A 22531-nucleotide genomic window follows, 5' to 3' on the forward strand; every position below is an offset into this window, starting at 1 on the left:
CCCTGAGATGTGTATCCTCAACTCAAGACACACACTCCAACTACAATAAGTCATCTGTTGAAACGGCAAAATTAGGCGGATGACACAGACGCCGAAGAATGCACTCTGAGAGGGAAGTGATGTCACCGCTGCCTACTAAAAGTATCTGTTCAAATCAAATTAGATCTATGGCGCCCTGGCACATTACATTTCCCAAAAATACCACCAAAGACGCTGCCATGATTTGGACATCTGCAAAGATAAATGGAGTGCTAACAAAGTCTCGGACACTGAAAGCGAGTAGACTTCCTGTCTGCGGCAGATGCTTTCCTTCATCATTGTCTGGGCATCTGCACATGTCATGCCATGCAAGTGATGATATCACTTCAAAAAATGCAAACGTTTTTTTTCCACAAGATATTTTGTTCTTATCCAGTTAAAAAAAATATTCAGAGCAAACACTGGTAATCACAGTCGGGTTTTTTTTTTATTATTGCAGAGCGTTTCTACTAACAGAAATCTTTTGTGCCATTGTGTAGAGTTTGCACCTGTCGGCCACCGTAGAAAATAGTCGAACATTTGCCATTGAAAGAATAGACAAATATTTGGTTTTATAAACAGATAAGTGAAATCCCTTCCTATATTTCTAGATGCATTGCTCACTTGTTGTCATTGTGGCTGACTTGACTCCCCAGCAGAGTGTGTGGGCTCTGTGGTCATAATTAGCTTGCCATCCAGGGGAAAGTTAATATTTCTCAAGTTGAAGTGAAGCTTATTGGTTTCCTGGACAGGCTGTAATGGATAACCCAATGAGGCCAGCACACACGCACACATTCAAACGGCAGCACACCAATGAAAACACACACGTCCGCTCCCCAGGAGGCCAACAGTCAGACAGACAGTGACACACAAATCTATCCCCATTCCCTCCATGACAGACCAGGCTGGCTGAGCAGCGGCCTGATCAATAGTCATCAGTGACCTCGTCCACTTGGTCGTCACTTAAAACAAAACTGTCACACACTCTTTGAATGCGTGTTTGGTTCTCTTGGTATATCCAGAATGTACATACAAGCGGAAATGGGAGTTGTTTGTGCATCGTCAGGCCTCATGCACACATTTTAATGAAATAAAATGTTTTGCACATCATGATTATTGCTGCATATGCATTTTTACAGCAGGACTAACAGGGTGTCAAAATACAGTAATCAATTGTTTGCTTGGGTCACTGATCAATTGTCACATATGTCAATCAAAATCTAATTATTCATATTTTACCGTTATGACGTGGACAGGCATGACTGCTTAGTCAACCAGAGTCCATATGACCTGCTTCAGATGAGACTGTTGGACTTTTTGAGGCATTCCTATATAAAGAACATTTTCAGTCGATTCTTAAAGAAAATATGGTTTGTTTTCTATTTATATTGCCCTAATTATTGTCACTCAATACCTGCTTTTGTGGTAATTTAGTGAAAATAATTAATCAACATATTTTTCAACAGGATCTGATTCCATCAATGCATACATTCATAAAAAAAAATGGATGATCCAAATTGTTTCCTACATATGTTGCTGCTGCATATCCACATATAAATAATATAATGGTAAACAATAATAAAGGCATAATCAAAAATGTAAAGACAAAATCAAAAATGAAAAGCAACAGGCAGCAGGGACCCGGGGAGCTAGCAGTGCCACAACAACAAACAAATGTTTGCTGATAAATAAAACATATTCAATCAAGCATAAATGCTAATAAAACGGGAAAGTGCGATTGCACGAGGCGAGCGTGTGAGCTCTGGCAGCAGAGTGTGAGAGAGAGGTGTTAATTGCTGTGCTAATTAGGTCCTGATTGCATTGCTCTTGTTTTGCACTTGCAGGTGATTAAAATTTCAACAGAGCCCATTACTTGGCACTGTTAACAGGTGCCAAGCTCGGCACACAACACAAACACACAGAAATACGTAAACACACACACGGTCACACACACAGACACACATTACGCAGTATTAGTCAATACCAGCTCTGTTCCTCGTTTCTGTAAGCTGCTAGATCCAAACAGATAAATACAAGGTCATGTTTTTGTTCATTTTGTAGAGAATTGTACACGTTTAAAGCAGACACATAGATTTTGAGTAAAACATCTGCAGTAAAACATGATTGTAACATTCCCGCTTTTGATAATATTTTAGTTTTTCTTAATTTAAAGCCTTTGTTGTTTACAGCTGGCTATACTTTGGACATTGCTGTAGCCAGAATGTCCTTTTAATCCTTTAAAAAAAGTAGCTCCCTTCCGATTTTGATCACAAATGATAAGGGACTATACCAACCAATTTCCATCATAGACCCAGGTTAAAAAAAGACGATATTGTTTAACCTACAGTTGTTATTGTTGATCGTTATTATACATCCTAGTTTTCTGCTCAAGTGCTACATATTCCCACTCAAATGTGCATTTAATCAAATAACCACTGACCAATTTACACTCGGTGAATCTGCAGCCCCTGAAGAGCAATGCAAAGATACAAAATAAAACATGATTACATTGTTGAGTTGCATGTGGGCAGGAGATAGTGGATCAGCGGCTGGCTGGCTGGTTGACAAGTACTGAGAGGAAGTGCTGTTGGGACCACTGTTAGTGAAATGACAGCGAGCGGAGAGCGTGTGATGTGTTCTGTTCCCGAACGGTTGAGCGGCTGTCCCTATTGAGGCAGCAGAGTGTGTGTGTGTGTGTGTGTGTGTGTGTGTGTGTGTGTGTGTGTGTGTGTGTGTGTGTATTGACGCGGGCCTGGGAAAATCTGCATCTGTTACTTGAGTGGGATTGTAGAGAGATCTGAGCTGTCAGAGTGACAGGCGAGCGTCTCCCTTTATCCATCTATACATCTGTCTATCTATCAATCCATCTATCTATCTGTCTGTCCATCTACATGAGCAGGTAAACAGGCATAAAGGCAGCAGCATGAGCAGATAGACCAGCTGTGAGGCAGACAGATGGATAAATATGGCTTAATGAATGACATTTGTTTGTTCTAAAGGACTTAGCCTAAAGCAGCAGCCTTCATCACTCGTGACAGAAGAGTTACTCACACACAGAACCTACCAGGAGGCAAAACATCCCTGAACTTCAGAGGCTTTTTGTGTTATTCATCATATGTCAATGCACCCATAACACAACCTTAATAGTTAACCAATGTCACAGCAACCTTAACAGAACATCCTTGCGACTCCTAAAGCAGCATCATATTGATGTTATGAATATTGATTATCATATAAACCAATACATTAGACGAAACGTTTAATCCCCAAACATCTTGGAGCCGGAACAAGGACATAAAATACATGGATAAATGGCACAGAGTATTAAATATGTCATTTTGCTTATCAGTCCTAATTGTTTAATGTGAAGCCTTTTATGGAGGAATCAATAAAGAAGGCAGCGCATATGGAAGTGACTTTTCACAACTGTATCATGCAGAGTAATGCCAAAAGAGTGTTTTAATTTCCATTAATAACATCTTTGATATTGTAAATTATTGTAGATGCTTTGATAGTGTGAGTTTGTTTACAGATGAGAACACTTTTCTTTTCAATGTAATGTTATAATTTAGGGCACAAATGGATCATCAGCTCCAGGCTAGCAATACCCTTTGGTTTTAATGAGCAATGTTAGCAAAAGTAGCAACACTAAGATCATATTAATAAAACAAAAATACAGGCCAATTCTCCGGTGTAACAATTACTGAGCCAATTATTGTATTGAAAATATTGAAAATGTTTATTTAGTATTTATTTATTTCAGTATTGAAAATGAAAACATGTTTTTATCCAGGAGGGGATTTCATGGAATCATACAATCAAATAGACAATAGATATAAAAGATCAAACTAGTTCCTGTTAATCCAAAACCGGCTCCTCTCATCATTGCATGTCCCCAAAAATAACCCCAACCCATCACATAGCCATATGCTAATGGTTGGATGGATGGATGTCCCCTCACCAGACAACACCACCTCCACCCTCAGCCTTCTAAACTGCACTTTTATGTCACTAGTACCACCAAGTCTTGAAATACAACAGTTACAATAGAGCAGAAACCCTTATAGCCCTTATACCCTCTCACACTCTTTCTCTCTCTCCTCACACACACACACACACACACACACACACACACACACACACACACACACACACACACACACACACACACACACACACACACACACACACACACACACACACACACACACACACACACACACACACACACACACACACACACACACACACACACACACACACACACACACACACACACACACACACACACATACACACACACACACACACACACACACACACAGCCTGAGGTCCCAACCAGCTGCTTTGTCTTCCAGAGGGGCCACAGTACTGGACCGGGACACCTGTCATTCTCCCACGACTGAAAGAGAGAGAGAAAGAGAGAGAGAGAGAGAGAGAGAGAGAGAGAGAGTGTGTGTGTGTGTGTGTGTGTGTGTGTGTGTGTGTGTGTGTGTGTGTGTGTGTGTGTGTGTGTGTGTGTGTGTGTGTGTGTGTGTGTGTGTGTGTGTGTGTGTGTGTGTGTGTGTGTGTGTGTGTGTGTGTGTGTGTGTGTGTGTGTGTTTTCTGCCTTGGCAACCATCACAGTAGTATTTCATGCCAATAAAGAACCAAACTGAAATGAAATAATGTGTACATGTATGCACTATGCACATCTGCAGTAATAAACAAACAAGTCTTGATTTAAGGATATTATACACTATTGGCAGATTTCATGCTACTTATCAAGTACCTTTTCTTAAACACATGTAGTATTATTTGCCAAATGATGTTACACAAATATATATACTAAAAATATGAAATATAAAATGTAATAAAATATGAAATATTATTTAAACAAAAAATCACACAAACAACCAAACCAAGCTATGTCTTAGGCTTGATATATAGCACATAATATACTGTATGGAGTATGCTATTGTGTTTGTAAAGATGAAACAAACTCTGTTTCATAAAGGGAAAAAAATGACTTTCTTAACAGAATTGCTACGCAGAAGCTACTAAGACAAGTGGTCTACCAACAGGTCTTTAGAAGAATAAAATCCTTTTTTAACAAAGCAAAGCGTGGGCAGATGAAATCAAGTTTTTTCCTAAATGAAACATTGTGATGTAGAACGTGTCTGCCCCTGAATGGCCATTAAACCATGCGTCTATCTGTCTGTGCATTGCCTGCTTCGCTCAAAGGAATAGGAGAAGCAACGAAAAATAGCTGCCCTGTTTTTGCCCCAGAAACTTTTAACTGCTGATAGAGATCAATGGCACTGCTGATGATATACACTCTGAGCTGCTAGTTGGTATTGATCTGGCTGTAATGCTTTTGGCTCTCAGGATGGCAGATGGAGCCAGCAGAGAACTTCAACAAAGAAATAATAAATAAATAAAGATTAATGTTGTAGGCCTACTCATCTATAGTTCTGATCAATAACTCTTGAAACCAAATATATGTGACTTCGGGAAATATAGACATAGAAAGAAATGATAAGATTGTTTGTGAGCTCTCAAAGCCTATGGAAATTGGCTAAAAATAGGGCTTTGTGCTTAAACATAGTAAAAATATAGCTCATTCCTGGGCACTAGGGTAGAGAGTAAAAGGTTAGGGGTCAGGATAATGCTTGGGAGAGGTGTATAGGAATTTTGGACCCACAGACTGGACTGCTGTCCCCATTGACCATTTACAAATTGGCAAGATTATCCCCCATACACAAACTGTATCGCCCCACCCATGTGTTGAAATGTCCAGATTTGTGGTTTTGAATTAGAAGGTAATGGGAACCTATCACCAGCTAAAATTGTACACTCTTGCATTGTCTAATTGTGACTCCTTGGCAGAACACAGGGCTTTTATCTGCAATTGGATAAGCAATTACCCGACCATTTACTCACAATGCAGATGAAGACATAGTAGAACAGGGCCTGCACCTGGATATTCTTAAAAGTTGAGGATCTCAACTTCCCAGCATGCACGCATGCACACACACACACACACACACACACACACACACACACACACACACACACACACACACACACACACACACACACACACACACACACACACACACACACACACACACACACACACACACACACACACACACACACACACACACACACACACACACACACACACACACACACACACACACACACACACACACCTGAAAACACACCTGAAGAGTCAACGCGAGGGTAATCATCCCCATCACAACCCCCTCCCTGCACCTCTCTGTTCAACTTCTGAAGTCATCCAGTCATTATCCAGCATTTGATATTCACTCGCTTCTATTCGACGTAACAGGTTGAGTTTCCCCTAATTGGGGCTGAATAATACCGAGGCGATTTACGAGCGCCTTTTCCCCTTGTGTCACCGTCGCTGCGGCACAGATTCCGGTTTCATCCCGCCAGTGGTTTTTGAAGGTATCATTTCTCCTGACTGGAAAAGGCCCCTGTCGAGTTGTCAGGCTCATTGCTCAAGGTGCGCCCTGGGTTTCAGGAGGGCCCGTGCTGACACATTCATAAATATGACACCTTGTTTTGTCCTTCTGGCGTCTTTTTGGTTGGCGATGGCCTTTGAATTGGAAACAGGTAAGCTAATAGGGCTGCGTCTGATGCATGGGAACCGTGGGCTTTGGGAGAAGGCAGGGTGGCCCCGGGCGACACATGACAGGCAGATAATGACTGTAGAGCTGTCAAGTCAAGGATACCTGTCTGCCGGTAAATACAGATTTGCCTTTTTGACATCATTTTTCCACCTCCTGGAAGATCAACTGAATGCAGCTTTCAGACTATTTCAGACTAGCTATCAGACACATTCACACACACTCGGAGGCACATGCATGTTCCTGCATTTACACGCAAGCACACACCTATACATGCTGACAAACACACACACACACACACACACACACACACACACACACACACACACACACACACACACACACACACACACACACACACACACACACACACACACACACACACACACACACACACACACACACACACACACACACACACACACACACACACACACACACACACACACACAAGCAAGCAGGAACAAAGGCACTTTAAATGTATGCGCTTATAATTGTGATTTTCTGCACCGTCCAACGTTCCCACGTAATGCTGTATGTTTGGGAATGCATGGAGCGAGTTAATATGATTCTATTGTAGTCAGGCATGAAAGATATAGAGAACGTGTGTGTGTTTCTGCGTATATGTACGTGTGTGTGTCCATGCATGAGTGTGTGTGACTGGCAGGCCGGCTGAGGCCTGTGTTTTGCGCGTCGCCCCGGGGAATGCAGGTGAAAGCAATCTTGGTCCGTGAAAGCCGACGAGATGCGCCTTTCTGCACCCAGAGAGCTGGCGAGCTGATTTCTTTTTGATAGGCTAAAGCCCTGACACCAGTCCCCCCACCTCAACCCCCCACCCAACCCCTACATCACCATCAAGCAAGGCCACGGCACTGGCTGTTCACATTTCAGCTATCTATCCGCCAGTTGTAATATATTCTATAGTGCACGTGTAACGCTATTCCAGCCCATAAACTGAATACTATACTCTGTCTGTAACTGCCTTTTCCCATAAACCCAACCAGTTTGTGTGGACGCTGTTCTGCGCATACACACACAACATAATCTCCTTCCCTGTTCCTTCTCAGCTGCCCAAAAGAGAGAACAGCCAAGCCGTTTGGTGGCCGAAATGACGAAATAAAACCTAAATATACCCCTTTTGTTTACCATTACAGTCCCCACATGCAGAATGATTAGGAAAAAAATCATGTTTGGTTTTAATCGAGAGGTATTTATGGCTACATGTGTGCGTCTGGGATGTCTCATAATCTCATAATAGACCAATTGTATTAATTCTGCCTATGGATCCAGCTCTGGCTGTGGGCAGCTGTCCATGAGGATGTGAATGGAACTTATGGGATTTGTGATTAAGAATTAATGCTGATCTGTTTGGTATTTAGTTCTGTAAGCAGAGCTTTGGATCATTATTGTTATAACCAAGTTGGGGATATCATGTCTGAGTGTGTGGTCTGTGGGTTCTGCTTATTCAAATGTTGTAATCCAGTATAGTCTGTATTTGTGTTGACTCTACAGCTAATACCTATGAACCCCTCCCTTCTGTGCACAGAGTATATCCCTAGGGGTGAGGAACACTGACACTTATGACAGTTTATTATACAGTGACACGGCCAGTGAGCTGGGCTAAACAGATTACAATCTGTCTGAATGCTGCCAGTATTCACACAGCTGCTAAACGCCCACTCTTGGATCCAAAAGAACACAATAAAGGGTTTCCCAACCACAAAAAACAAGAACGTTCTCTCACATAAGCAACTACTTTGTATCACTTTAAGGGGAGAAAATACAGGTGAAAATGGCACACACAAAAAAGGAATTTGTTTACATAATGAAGGTTTTACTGAGGGAAAGTAAGATAAATCCATGGTCTAAAAAATATGAATGAGATAATTCCAAGACACTATACAGGTGATTTGGTCAAAAGCTGTAAACCTGAATTTCTTTTCATTTCAGTTTCCTATAGGCAAAATGGTTGCAACCTTTTTTGTTATGGTTAATTCCAGCACTTCTTCTCATAATCTAAAACTTCTCACAAGGCTTTAACAGAGTTTACAAAGAGACACAACCTTGACACTCGTCTTTCTTACAGCCATGGCTGACAGTCACTCATCTTGCTGGCCAGCCAGTCTTACGCTATCAGCCTCTGTAGCTGGCCCGCTAGCTAAAATGGAAATGTGTGTGAGTGCCAGCCGTTGGAGACTGTAGAGGGACTTAGCCTTCACACTGTTGAGATAAAGTAGCAGGCCTAAGCCTCGCCTGGTGAAATGACACATCCCCCCACTTTCTTTTTCCTGTACAATCGCCATAATATTGTGTTTCTATGCTGGGCCTGTAACCTTTGATTAAATTAGTCCAGCATTGCCTGGGTCCTTTTCTAAACTGTAGGCTCTGGAGAGCCACTTAACGGACCCTGTCCCTCGGAGGGAAGAAACTGTTTGAGCTTACAAGTGTACGGCCGCAGAAATACCAAACCCCTCTCACTCCAATCTCTCCTCCTTCCACCCCTCCCTCCTTCTCCTTCCTCCCTCTTTCTTTCTACATTTACACCCTCTCCCCCTGACTTTCCTGAAGTCTTTCCTCTGTGTGTTTGTACGAGTTTGCGTCAATCCATCACGCTCTGTCACTCTCCAGGTGAGGCTCGTATTATAGGATGTCAAAGAAATGACATTTTGTTGGTATTTTTTAAATCCGTGAACTATCGGTGCTGCACAGTGAATGACAGCATAAATGAACGGATCAGAATTACATTTTGTTCAAGGAAGTGGGATAAATGTGGGGAGAAGGCAAAAGAGACATGGCATTGGTCAAACGTCAATCAGTTGTTGGGCTCAGTTAAATTAAATGGCACTTCTGGTCCACATGAGGTGTGTTATTTACTGTATAGAGGCAGAAACCTCTCCTCGGGGGGCTCATATTTCCCTTCCTGTGTATGAGTTCATAAATTATACCATGATTTTTCCATCAGTCTTTCACTAATCCTATCAAATAGGTGACAAGAGATTTCGAAAACTTTTCCCCTTTTTGTTTTCGAAGCACAGTGCACTCTTTTGTGCCTTATATTTAGCCTCACTTTGAGCAAAAGGGGAATTTAAATATAATGCAACTCTTTAACTTACTTGATACACCTAGAGAGGAGCCATTGGAAACATTTCAACTGGTTCTCAAGAAACACCACTTCTCCACTTGTTTAAAATAACTGAGGTTTTGTGATACTCAGTATCAAGTTACAGTCAGAATTTACTCATGTGAAAAGTTCACAATGTTTAGCATATAAGTTAAGAACTAAAACTACAAACCCCTCTGCTTCAAACTACAATATGTTTGAAGTTATTCTCTCTTGATTGACTTTGAGCTTTTTTTTCACTGACCAGTAATGAAAGCTTTTCATATCAGTCAGTCATTGTGGTTACCTTCCCACAGTTATCTCTCTTTTTATTCCTATCCGGAGGCCAGTTGAAGGAATCACTTGTCAAAAACCCCCCAATTGACTGCACTGTGTGTGAAAAAGGGTGTGTATGGAAAATGTATTTGTGCATCTCTGATTAGGTGTGTGTCTGTGTGATTTAGGATGCAGTGTGCAATCTAATACTCCAACAGGATGCACAAATAAATGACTTGCAGCCAGTGTTGTTGTCTCCAAGTGAAATGAATCACCCCGTCAAACTGTGGTGGTTGTGTCTAATAATAACACGAGTCTCTGAGTGGAGAGAGGATTCACTCACTTAAAGCGTGAGAATGGGCGGAAACACACAGAGGTGAATTACAAGTCAATCAGAAACTGCAATGCAAGATATCTCCGAGAGCAGCATGCGCTCTTCAGCAAGTAAAAAAAGCACAACATCTCTTGCTATACAATTGATAGCACTGATAGTCTTCAGCTGACATATTCAAAAAATAATAATTTTAGAGAGTTACTTATCCATATATTCTATTGATCAATAGACTCCAACGGATGATCGAGTACAACTTTGTATGTAATAAAAGGGCAATTATTATTGAAAAACTAGAAATACCCAAGTATAAATCGTGAAATTAGCAAACTACGGTCCCTTTAATAACAATTAAATGTCTATTCAGGATGGCAGAAGCTCCGTCTGTAGGGACCTGGCCGTGTGGACTGCGCTAATGAATGTATATGTTTGTGCATGTGTTCATGTTTGCAATGTAAAAAATACTAATAAATTAAAGAACTGAATCAACCCAAAGTATGTATTATTCTGTCTTCTTCTACTGCATCAGAAATATAGAACATATAGGGAAAATCCATCCACAATATTTTAACATTTCTAAGCGAATACATTTCAATGTATCGCCCTCTCTATAAAGCACTCTACTCTCACTCATGGCACAACTCCAGCTTCTGCTAGTGCTACGCAGGTGTGTGCACGTGTGTGTATACACACCGGGGACCTAGTAGAGTGAGATGGAGCACCACCCGCCTACAGATCCCTAATGGGAGGTCTATGCACCTGGGTCCACACACACACTGCTCCCACGTCATATTTCATGTCAGTGGGCATTTGATAGTAGACATGGGATACCACAACATGACAAGGTGGAGCGGGATTTTTCTACAAGGTGACATCACGGCACATACGGGATCTGCTCTGAGAGTGTGTGTCCGTGTGCATCTGTGTCTGTTTCCATGCCCACACTTTTCACACATGTCAACACACAAAAGCCACATGGGAGGCCATTGAGAGCCGCAGCAGCTGTGGAATATGTTATTCAAATGGTGTGTGACTGTTTGTGTGTGTGTGTGTGTGTGTGTATGTGTGTCGCGGCATTAATATGTGTGTGTGTGTGTTATCATCTCTCCTTACAGGAATAAACGGCACTGATGTGTCTCTGCGGGGAGCTTATAGAGAATCACTTACCTCTCTGCTCTTACTGTAGCGTGGCAATGAGTGACTCAGTTGTTCTCGCTGCATTGTATTAGGACAGGACAGGAAACATAAAATGGAATCACGTAGCTGCTTGGAATAACAATAATGGTGGGTATGCCTCGGAAAGTAAATACAGGGGAGTGGAGTGAAAAGCGGAGGATGGCGAAGGCCTTATTTGGAATTTGCTCCTACAGGACAACATCTAAAACTGTAAAAGAAAGTAGGGTTGCATATTCTTCAATAGTTTTACCCCATACAAAATATTTCCCTGTTTTTGCCCTCTATCTAAAAACATGTTTCAGGCCAGGTTCCTGCCATGAACTGTGTGTGTTTCCGGCTTCAGTTTGCACCGGCTTGTTGTGTGCCTCCTATGGGGTGTGTGTGTGTGTATGGGTCCCCACTCTGCAGTGTGTGTGTTCATGTGTGTGTGCATGGTTGGCTCCCTAGCCTGTGTCTAGCCTTTGCGGCACGGGCCAGGGCTCTGCGGCTGCCCCGGGGCCTCCATTGTCCCCGGTCTCCACAGCCCAGTGGCCACAGATGTTCCCCGTTTGATACCGTGCTCCTCACACATATTCCCCACTCCCCGAGATGTGTGGGTGGCCAAGCGGGGCGCCCTGTTGCGCCCCACTGCCACGCCATTGGACGCCTAGTGTGTGCATGTGACACTGAATCGGGGGGGGAAAGCCATCGCGTCGACAGTTTTAATCCCGCCACCATGCATAATGGAACAGAAGTAGCCCCAAGTGGAGAAGGAAGCTTTGCATGAGGAGGTGTTCATAAAAGGATCATGGGAAAAAACGGGGTGCAAGAGGATAGAAGGAGAGCAGGAGCACGCTGAGATGTTGTTCAAAGCACCTCAAGGAAAATAAAAAGACTTTGGAAGACAAGTGACATCTCTCACCAGTTGTGCTTCTGCATCTTGTGTGTGTGTAATGTATGAGGAGGGGTTGATCTGGTGGCTCAGTGCGACAAACAGGCCGTTCAAATTAACGACAGAGGCAACGATGAACGTCACGAGACCTTGGCATCACAGCTGAAGAAAATATCGTGCTCGTAGGGAAGCGCTGTTACGCTTACTTTCTTATCACTCAAGTGCACAAAGAAGTATTTTCCAGTTCCTCTGTACCAGCATCTAGAGATCAGTGAGCTTCAACTGATCAGGCTGAATGCTTTGATCAACTTTTTTTTTCATCCATGGGAGATTAATTTATGATACTGTAAATGCTCTTACTGCAGCAATGCCTCGTATTCTAGTGTTGGCCACTAGTAATATTGAGGGAGGTGAATTATTCTGATATTTCCTCATAGCCAGCACTTCTGTGCAGAATTACAAATTCCACCAAACAACATTTTAGTCTAAAGTTGTTATTACAGTTTCCATAAACGTCAATCTTATCTCTGTAATCAACCTGCTATCTCTCAAACTGAACTTCTTGTCTTAGGAGTTGTATTTTTCTAGTTATACAACACTTACATTGTTTGCTTATCTACTATTACAGCATTTAAAATAACTGCATCTTCAAAGAAAGGGCACATTTTGCAAGAGGTCCTTGAAAACACAATATACTGTAGACAGACAGGTGACTTAAATTCGTCCTAGCACGCAACGAGCGCATCACTGGTAATTTTCTTTGTCTTAAATGACAGATGTGTAACATGCTACACCAGTTCGGTTGGTAGAAGCGATCAATTAACTTGTCACTTCAAAATTAGCAAGCATACCAGCAAGAACTGATGAATGGGGTGAAAGTTGACAAGAGTGCCACTGAACGAACTTCAAAGGTTTCCAAATCAACAGAGATGACTTATGTTTTTTTTTGCCTGTCCTTGTTTGTCTCCCCTCCCTCAAACTGTAAAGCGTCTTTGAGTTACAGAAAAGCGCTATATAAATATAATTTATTATTATTATTAGGTATGCACATATGTGTAATTATTCTAATTGTCCCTCTGTGGGACCATTACCAAAATATGCGGGGAACTCAAGTTAATAAGGTGACAGGTGACGAGGGATGAAAGGTTGATTCATTTTGAGCGTGTGGGTGGGAAAGTAAGGTAAGAAAACAGAGAGAGATGGCTGTTTGGTAACAACTTTAACTAACCCTAGCTTGCTGGAAACAAGAACTAGTAACACACAGAGGAGAGCGTAGACAGAAACACACACAGAAAGAACGAGTTGGATAGAGAGGAAGAAGCCGCCATTTTCTCCTGCTCTAAGACACAGCTCAGTCTTAATCAAAATCCCACACAGGAAGAACACTTGAGTAGCTTAATCAAAGATCAGCCTGCTCGGTATTAATAATAGAGCAGAGTGCTGAAATGGAGTTTTACTTATTCAAGACTGCACTTATTCGCCTCATATACCTTTAGAGTATATTAGGCTCTGGGTGTGGCAGTAAGGGGACAGAAGCTAATAAGGCTAGCTAAAAGGGTATTTATTTACATTTACAGCAGATTACTTCCAGACATATACAAGTGTACTCTAATATAAAGCTAACTAGCATTTTCTTCCCCTCAACGATAGCCTTTAAGTGTTTATGTTGCCTAACCCTAACCACACACTGGGTCCAGGATATAAATCCTGATCAAATATCAAATCACTCACCATCCACCTCCACTACTATTTGCAGTGTGGTGTGGGTGTAGTAAAACAACGAAGCATATTAACAGGACTGGGCAGAAACCAGGGAAAAGGTGGTAGTGCAGCAATCAAACAAAGAGTCGGGGGATCATTCAACTCAAAATCACTTGAGAACAAAACAAAGTCCACATTAGCTTGGCAGCTTACCAACTTAAGGGTCAATGAACACACTTCTCAAAGGAGAGACTGGGTTAGGGTCGTGCTACCAGCATGTGCCACACCAAATTGAACTCTGAATGAATTGGCCTTTTCCTCTGCCTTGTTGTGGAAATCTGCTCCAGGTGTGCGCACAATATTGTCAATTGGGAGTGGGTGGAGCCACCTGAAAGGCGTGTACAGTATGCCTCTGATTACCCTGCCCGAAGCCCTTTACACTACTCTAAAAAAAAGTGGCCTGTAGACATATTCCAGATAGCAATTATTGGAATTAAACCAATTAGTCGGTTGGACAAAATGGTATTATATTAATGTCTTTAGACAGCCTTGGATGGGGGATGGTTTTGTTACAGGCAGGGCCATCAAATAAGCATCTTGCATACCAAACTCTCTTCTGTATAGTAGACCGTGATATATTAAGATTTACAATTCACTTTCCTTGATATGATTTTGTTCAGGGCTTCAGCTGTTCTAGGCACCTGGCTTGCATGTAGGTGGGTCCTCTAAGCAGAGAGGCCCAGTATGAAGTATTTCTGGCAATGAAACCGCAGGCCGCAATTAGCTTGCACAATGATTGACAGGTTTGTATGTCACCTGTGCAGGTACTGTAGCTGTCAAAAGAAGAACTCTTTCACACACTAGCACAAATGCATAACTCATGCTATCAGATTATCTGTGAATCTAAACCCGCACCCCATTCCTAAATCCTTACACTCACCTCTCAACTTCTCCCGGAGAGAACAGAGGACACCTTCGCAAAACATCACACCTGACTCCCCCAAGGGCAACATGGCTCGGGAAATTATCTGAAGTAGGCCCTCTCCGTGTCTTGTTACTCCAGAGGTGGTATGTGTTTTTGGAATGCGACTCGAGAGGTCAACCCCAGCATCCTGAAAATGACTGTGTTTTCTAAAAGATCTTATGACTTCTTTTCCCAGCCAATAGTCTAACACAAAGTATTGGATGTTCAAAATCACAGAGTTGCCCTCCAAATTGTCGCTATTTTTAAGACGGTGACCTACATCTTGTCTGGGTCAAATAGAAACACTTTGTATATATAGCTCGCTGTCTCAAATCAAAAACAGGGTGTGTTTTTGAGATAGTCTTTCAGACATAGCTTTAAGATATGCCAGCGTCTTATTTTAAATCATAAGTCTGCATTTTCCTTGAAGGTTTTTTTTCTTTAAGTTGTGAACATGAGGCTTTACCTCTTAAGGCTTATAATTCCTGCAAGACAATGGAGTAATTTAAAGAAAAACACATATGGTGTATAAAGCCTTGTCTGGTCATGTCATTCCTGGACTCAGATCTGAAAGCTAAAGACAAAACATGCAGGCGTTACACAGGATTATTGAAGAGAACCTGAGCAGACAATAGCGTGTACAGATACAGAGAGACGGAGATTCTAGCAGTGACAGCAACAATGGACATGTGTGGTGTGTAGATAGGCAGGCGTCAGCTAATTAGCTCAGCGGGAACCCCCTATTGTCTTGGGTTCGGGACAACGTTATTCAATGGCACCTCACTTGTAGATTGGTACGCTGCACACCGGTTTCGATGTGGCTGGGCTATTGTTAAGCTAAATGCTATTAACTTTTAAGCCGAGCGACACATAAAAGTGAAGCTGGTGTAAATTACAATTCCCCTGCACATAATCCACTTGCTGATGGAAGACATTACAGCGGCCTTGTGTCTTGACAACAGATTACGGCGGCGGCTTTACCCAACCCCGCTCGCGAACAGGAAGAACCACAGGATTTCTGTTTTTATCCGCCCCATCCCTTCTTCGTCTTCTTTCTCTCCCTCCCTTCCTCCTTTTCTGTCGTCCCGTTCTCCCATTGATCTCTCGGTGGTATTCAGTATCTGCCAATGGTGCATGCCTGCAGGGGGGCCACCAAATCCATTATCAGGTAGGACAACAGTTTCCACTCTGTTTCACTCACACTGTATACTGTGTGGAGGGAGAAAAGACAGGGAGGAGAGATGGGGGGAGCAATCGCTTTTTAAACCAGATTATGGCAATGGAAATATAAATTAAAGTGTTAAAGAAGACAAGTGTATTTTACAACACATATGTGCTAAAGTGTGATCCTGCATTAAGGAAACACGGCTTAAATGCTAACAAATAGCTGGTAGGGATTTGCATACATCCTGTACCTCAGGGTTCTCAATACACTTCAGGCAGAAGTTAATTACTAGTGTGTTAAAGAGTAATATATTATCAACATGTCTGCACAAAGAGTAAAATGAGGTCAAATTACTTCAGAGGAGCGTGATTTATTTTGACACCTGAGCAACTTAAGGTATTACCTGCATGACTACAGACAGATGAAGATCAGTGGAAGCATGAGATATGTCAAGTGAGTCACTTTCTTTGTTCACTTTCAAATCACGGAAAAGCAGACAAAGCTCATATTTGATATTACAAGCCTTTGATAACTCAGGATGAAACAAGGTGAATCATGCAAATAATTCCCGGCTTAATTACTTTAGTCTAATCTGTCCAGGTGTGTGTCTTAACAAGACAAGCCAAATTTCTGCTAATCTCCAGAAATCTCTCTTCATCATCGCTACATCCCAGATTGATGCTATGTTTTGGTGCGGTGATAGGTTGTGCTTGTTGAGACTGGCCAGATACTGGGAACAGTGAAACACCGCTGGCAACTGGCAGACACACACACACACACACACACACACACACACACACACACACACACACACACACACACACACACACACACACACACACACACACACACACACACACACACACACACACACACACACACACACACACACACACACACACACACACGGTACACTGTGGACTAACCAAGGGGCCAATGTAGCAGTAGTGATGGCCAGTGTGCCAGTCTGAGCTCGAGTGTGTCTAATTCCCGGCTAATGCCGTCTACCCCCCAGGTCCACTGTCCTTGGCTGCCTGCCACTCTCTCAGTACTCACTGTGCTCCTTTAAAAGCCTTTCAACAGAAAGAACAGAGGCATAAAGCAAGATTTAAAAAAAACTGATGGAAAGAGTGCGACACACGACCACTCTTTTCCCAACAAAGATAGGGAACCGTAGGGTCAGCAGTTTTCTCTTAACAAACTAAACAATAGATCTGCTTTGGCAGGTAAATAAGTAAGTACTTTCAAACATGATGTTTTTCTATATCAGAGTATATATTAGTACATTTTACTACTTCTGACCCCTATCCTCTTCTTCCAGTAACCTCCACCCACTCTCGTTCATAACAAAACACACAACGTTAAACTTTAACAGAATATTTCAGAACTTGTGTCCGTTTTGGTCTGGGTTGCAAGTGTGTTTTCTAGCTCCCGAGTGCATGCATTTATATGAGTGTGTGTGTGTGCTGCGCAGATGTGAACACCGCTCAATGCCTCCAGGGCCTGTGGCTTTGTGACATTGTGCTGGAGGCTCTCCCTTTTGAAACCTGACGCCTGCAGCAGAAGCTCACAGATAGTGGGGTTGGGTCAGCCTGGGGCGGTGTTGCAGGCTGCGGGGGGGGGGGGGGTGAACCAACCAGTCCGGCCTCTGTGGCTTGTTGTCATGTTTTGCTGCGTGGCTTCTTGACTTCCAACTCTCCTATACCAAAACCTCTCTCCTGAAGGAGCCTGCACACACATTCACAGGGATTTCTGTAAACCTATACTGTAAATAAAATCCACAAGATGTATTCCTCCGCTTGCATCTCTGGACCGGTGTTAACAACACATGTCCAGGAGCACACCTATCGAAGTGTGTCATCTACGGCACCCAAGGCCTTTCTGAACGCCTCACTCTCCTCCCTCTTTCTCTCAGGGTTTGTTCTCTCGATGAATCCACAGTAAATATGCCCTCCACACTATTTGAAACATATTGTCATCACATTCACCCCCCAGATATGCATTTGAAGCGAAGAACCACAGGCATTTTTTTCAGGAGATACCAAAACATAAATGCTGCGCTTCAGGTAATAGATATATTTAGAGCAATTCAACACTTGACTCATTCATTTTTTTTGCTCCTTCTTTCTTCTAATTTGAATATGTGTTATCTATTATTTGGTTTGAGGACACCTCAACACACAAGCCATTTGCAAAGAGCAAAGCAGACAGGCTCATTTACCACAAATAACATTGCTTTGGGAGCGAAGAAAATGCATTGTCTTTTAGAATAAAGGTCATATTCACGCTCTTCACTGTGTGACATTTATTTGAAAGAGGCTCCATTTTGCTTTTTTTTGGGGGGGGCTCTCTTTCCCGTATTATAAAGGTTTTTCTGCATGTTAATGGTCTGCAAAGGCTAAAGTTACAAAGTTCCCTACAGAGCGAGTTTCTTTCCCACACACTCCCCCCCTGCCTATGTTACACTTGCACTTCTATTCTCCAACACACTGTATGTTGTAGGCTAAGGGGCGGGACATCTCTAAGCAGTGGACTAATCACAACAGAGCTGGCTAGCTAACCAATCAGAGCAGACTGGGCTCTGGTTTCAGACAGAGGGTGAAAAGAGGTGCTGTAGCACAGGCAGTATGAGAACAATAAAGAGCTTTTTGAACATTACAGCATGGAGACAGTAGAGGCACTAAATACAAATATGAACCAGAACATTTGCATAATAGAGCCCTTTTAAGAACTTTATTGTAAACAATGTGTCATAGTGCTGTAGCTCCAAAAACTAAAGAAAAGTATAAAAAAAGTATAAAAAAAAGGTTTCTCCCTTTTTTCCCTTTAAACAAGTGGATTTTTCTCCGGAAGTTTTTCCTTGTACGATGTGAGGCTCTAAGGACATAGGGTGTCGTTATCTCATACTGATATTCTGCTGTGCTGTTGTATTTGCTGTAAAGTGTCTTTACTGTAGGTTATTTTTTATTATATGTACAGCACTTTTGCTCGACCAAAAACCGTTTAAAAATGTGCTATATAAATAAAACTTGATTTGATTTGAAAACATTAAATATATAAAAGTAAATCATTAATTTATATATTAAATTGTTTCCACCATTTGTTTGCAATGAAAAGCCCATTCTGATAGGGTTAGGGTTACAAACTAAACTAACACATGATGTGGATACTGTCCATGAGTAATGAGGAATTACGATGAATCTGGCCCAAAAGGGAATGGTATCAACATTCATGCACAATCATTATACTCACATCCCTGGGCATAAGTCATGTCTTGAAGATAAAATACTGGAGTGGTATATTTAAAGGTTAATGGCCATGGGTGTTCATGTGCATGCGCGTGCCTGTGTGTGTATATGAATTTAAGTGAATATGTGCAAATGTCTGCTGACGTGCACATATCAGGCAAGACAGATGAGGATGACAGATGTGAGTGTATTCGTGCATGGCTGTGAGTGGAAGGAGGGTGGGGGGTGTGTGCAAGATGGAGAAATGTTGAATAGACATGGGAGCACAATGACTGCTCTTTGAGTTTCATCCTTCTCCCCATCACTGCCTTCATCCCTCCTTCCCCCCCATACTTTCCTAAAGGCACAAACTCTGCCAGTTGTCACCTTAGAGTATTGCAGGCCCTGCTGAAGCACTCCACTCCTCGGGAGGAGAATGTCAGCCCAGGCTCGGGGCAGTTTTGACAAACAGAGTATATATTGATACATGATAAAGTATGCTAGAAATCACCCGACTGCTGAGGGCTACTATAGTTTTAATATCATCATTTGAATTAACAAGCATTCTGTGGAGAAATAATGAGCTTTCATTATTCAGAACATCATCCTTACCCCGGCGGAGACTCGCAGGGCTATTAGTGCTTGAGAACTTAATGAAAAGAAGATAAAGAAGGTTTGAGATAAAAGTTTGAATGGCCACACTCGGTAACCAGAGTTAAAATTTAATGCGGCCCCAGTGGATGATGGATGAGCTTCTTATCTGGGGCCTGGGGAACGGGCAGACAGGGGATCCGCTTTAGAAGGTGCCATTCTGAGGAAGGTGAGAAATGTTCACCCCTCCCACTTTTTCTGACAGGCCTAGTGTGGTGTACCGAGCCGGGTGGACCCCCCACTCCACTTCTCACTGATTCATGCCAACCCATAGATAGCTCTGTCCACTACACTGAAAGAGCAGGATAGATTTAGGATCCACAACCTTGTTGATTTGAAATCACATCCCATCAAATTAACTTGGATTTGCAAAAAATGTCTGACTACCATGGTGCCCAAAGTTAACTTAACTTCCTTTCTATAAGATACCGCTACATTACATAATTAATGAGTAGTTATCAACATGGAAAGATAATTGATGCCCATGGGAGTTGGTAGTTTAAGTGAAGACAGATCAGGGTGGAAAAAAAAGTAAAATATTTAAAAGAAAATCTTCTCGTCTGTTCTATTTCATTTTTCAAAACTACAATCTCATTAATACATGCAAGAGCGCCTTAGGATAAAACCTCTTCACTCAGCCAACCCTGTGGTGACGCCTTTTCTCCAAAACAAGTGGCGTGTGCTTCATTCCTTCAGTGTGTTACATAACTGACACCAAGTTGTCAAGAGATGCAAAAAAAATGAAGCCCAAAAAAGTGTATTAAGACTAATTATTACTACCTGGAGGATGATCTCGAAACACACAAGGTGCAACAGTGCAGTGCACATACTATACAACCTAAGAAATACACACACATGCACAGACACAAGGAAACAAAGACAGCAGCAACCACTCCTGGAGTCCCTCCGCTTGATGCTGTGTTTGTCCCAAGGGCCTTAAGGGAAGTATGTTTGCTTGCTGAACCATTGTGAAGTCTCCAACAGACATGTCTAGCTGCTGCTGCGCTGGGCTGTGCTGTTCTCTGCTGGAGGAGATCTCTGTGAATGGGAGGGGAATGCATTGATTTGATGAATGAGTGCATATTTGTGGGAGTACTGGTGGCCAATGTGCAGTCTGGTGCGAGGAGTTATTTTTGTGGCTAGAACTTGACAACAAAGCCTTCAGCTCTAAACGCAGACTGCAAGAATCACAGCTCAGTGAAACACTAGCACAGATGTTATTTTCTCACATCAGTCTTGAGGGTTAAACTCTCTTTCTGTGGCATTTCTAACATTCCCGCATGCATTACGTATTTATTATGCTTTTTAGTTTCGGTAAGTATCGATCCAAATGCATTAAGTAAGGGATAACGTGCAGCGAGGTGGTCATTAATGAAAATAAAAACAGACAAAAGGAAGGTTTTCTTTTTTCATTGTGTTATGTAATGTGCAACATAACTTAAAATGACATTAACTGTGTTTTCTGTAACTGTCCAAGTCTTTTCCCATTTCCCTATCCATTGAAAGGCCACACCATGCTCCCGTTAGTGTTTACTTCCTGTCTGTCTTCTTCTGCTGTTCCCTTGAATGTGCTGTTCGAGTTAGTGTTTACTTCCTGTCTGTCTTCTGCTGATTTCTCAGAATTTGAGCGTGTTGTCTTTTAACCTCATAAACTTTTTTTTTTTTTTTCTTTACTGGGGACAGTTTAGCCATCATGAAAACAAGTTTTGTGCTCTCCACAAATATAAAAATTAATAGTCAAATAGTATTCCTAATGTATGAAAACTAATGTTTACTGAAGTTAAATAGACTGGACTTCTTTCTGTGGATTGGTATGAATGCAAAACGGTTACCGTTAGCAACGGTATGTTCTCCTTAGCAGCGGTCTGTTAGCGAAAATCAGCAAACCTCTTAAATGTTCAAATTGACCAATAACCATCGAGTATCCAACAAAGCGGTGTAATAAACATTATGCCGTCATCTACATTTTGGGAATTAAAAATCTCCTCTCTGTTGAATCTTAAAGGTGACCTATCAAGCAAAATGCACTTTTGTACGTCTTTTATACATGAACATGTGTCCCCGGTGTTCCAGGGAACTCACCAAGTGTCATAAAACACAACCCTCTCTATTTTCCTCCATACCCAAATCTCTTAAAAAGGGGCTGCAACGGATCTGATACAGACTGATCCAGATTTGAACACTTCTGTGATGTCACAGAAGTGGCGCTAAGGGTATTCGGCCAACTCCACCAATCAGGAGGAGACAGCCACGGACATTGCCGTTCGAAAGCGCTGGAGACGCTTTAGTACATATGCCAGGCCTGTAGATGGTGCTGCTCTCACAGAATCAAAGACAGTGTTAAATTGAGAGAAATTAGGGATGGCTAAAATGCATGATCTGTTTGGTATTTTGAAAAATAAAAAGTATAAAT

The sequence above is a fragment of the Notothenia rossii genome (assembly GCF_949606895.1).
Source record: "Notothenia rossii genome assembly, chromosome: 12".
NCBI classification, from domain to species: domain Eukaryota; kingdom Metazoa; phylum Chordata; class Actinopteri; order Perciformes; family Nototheniidae; genus Notothenia; species Notothenia rossii.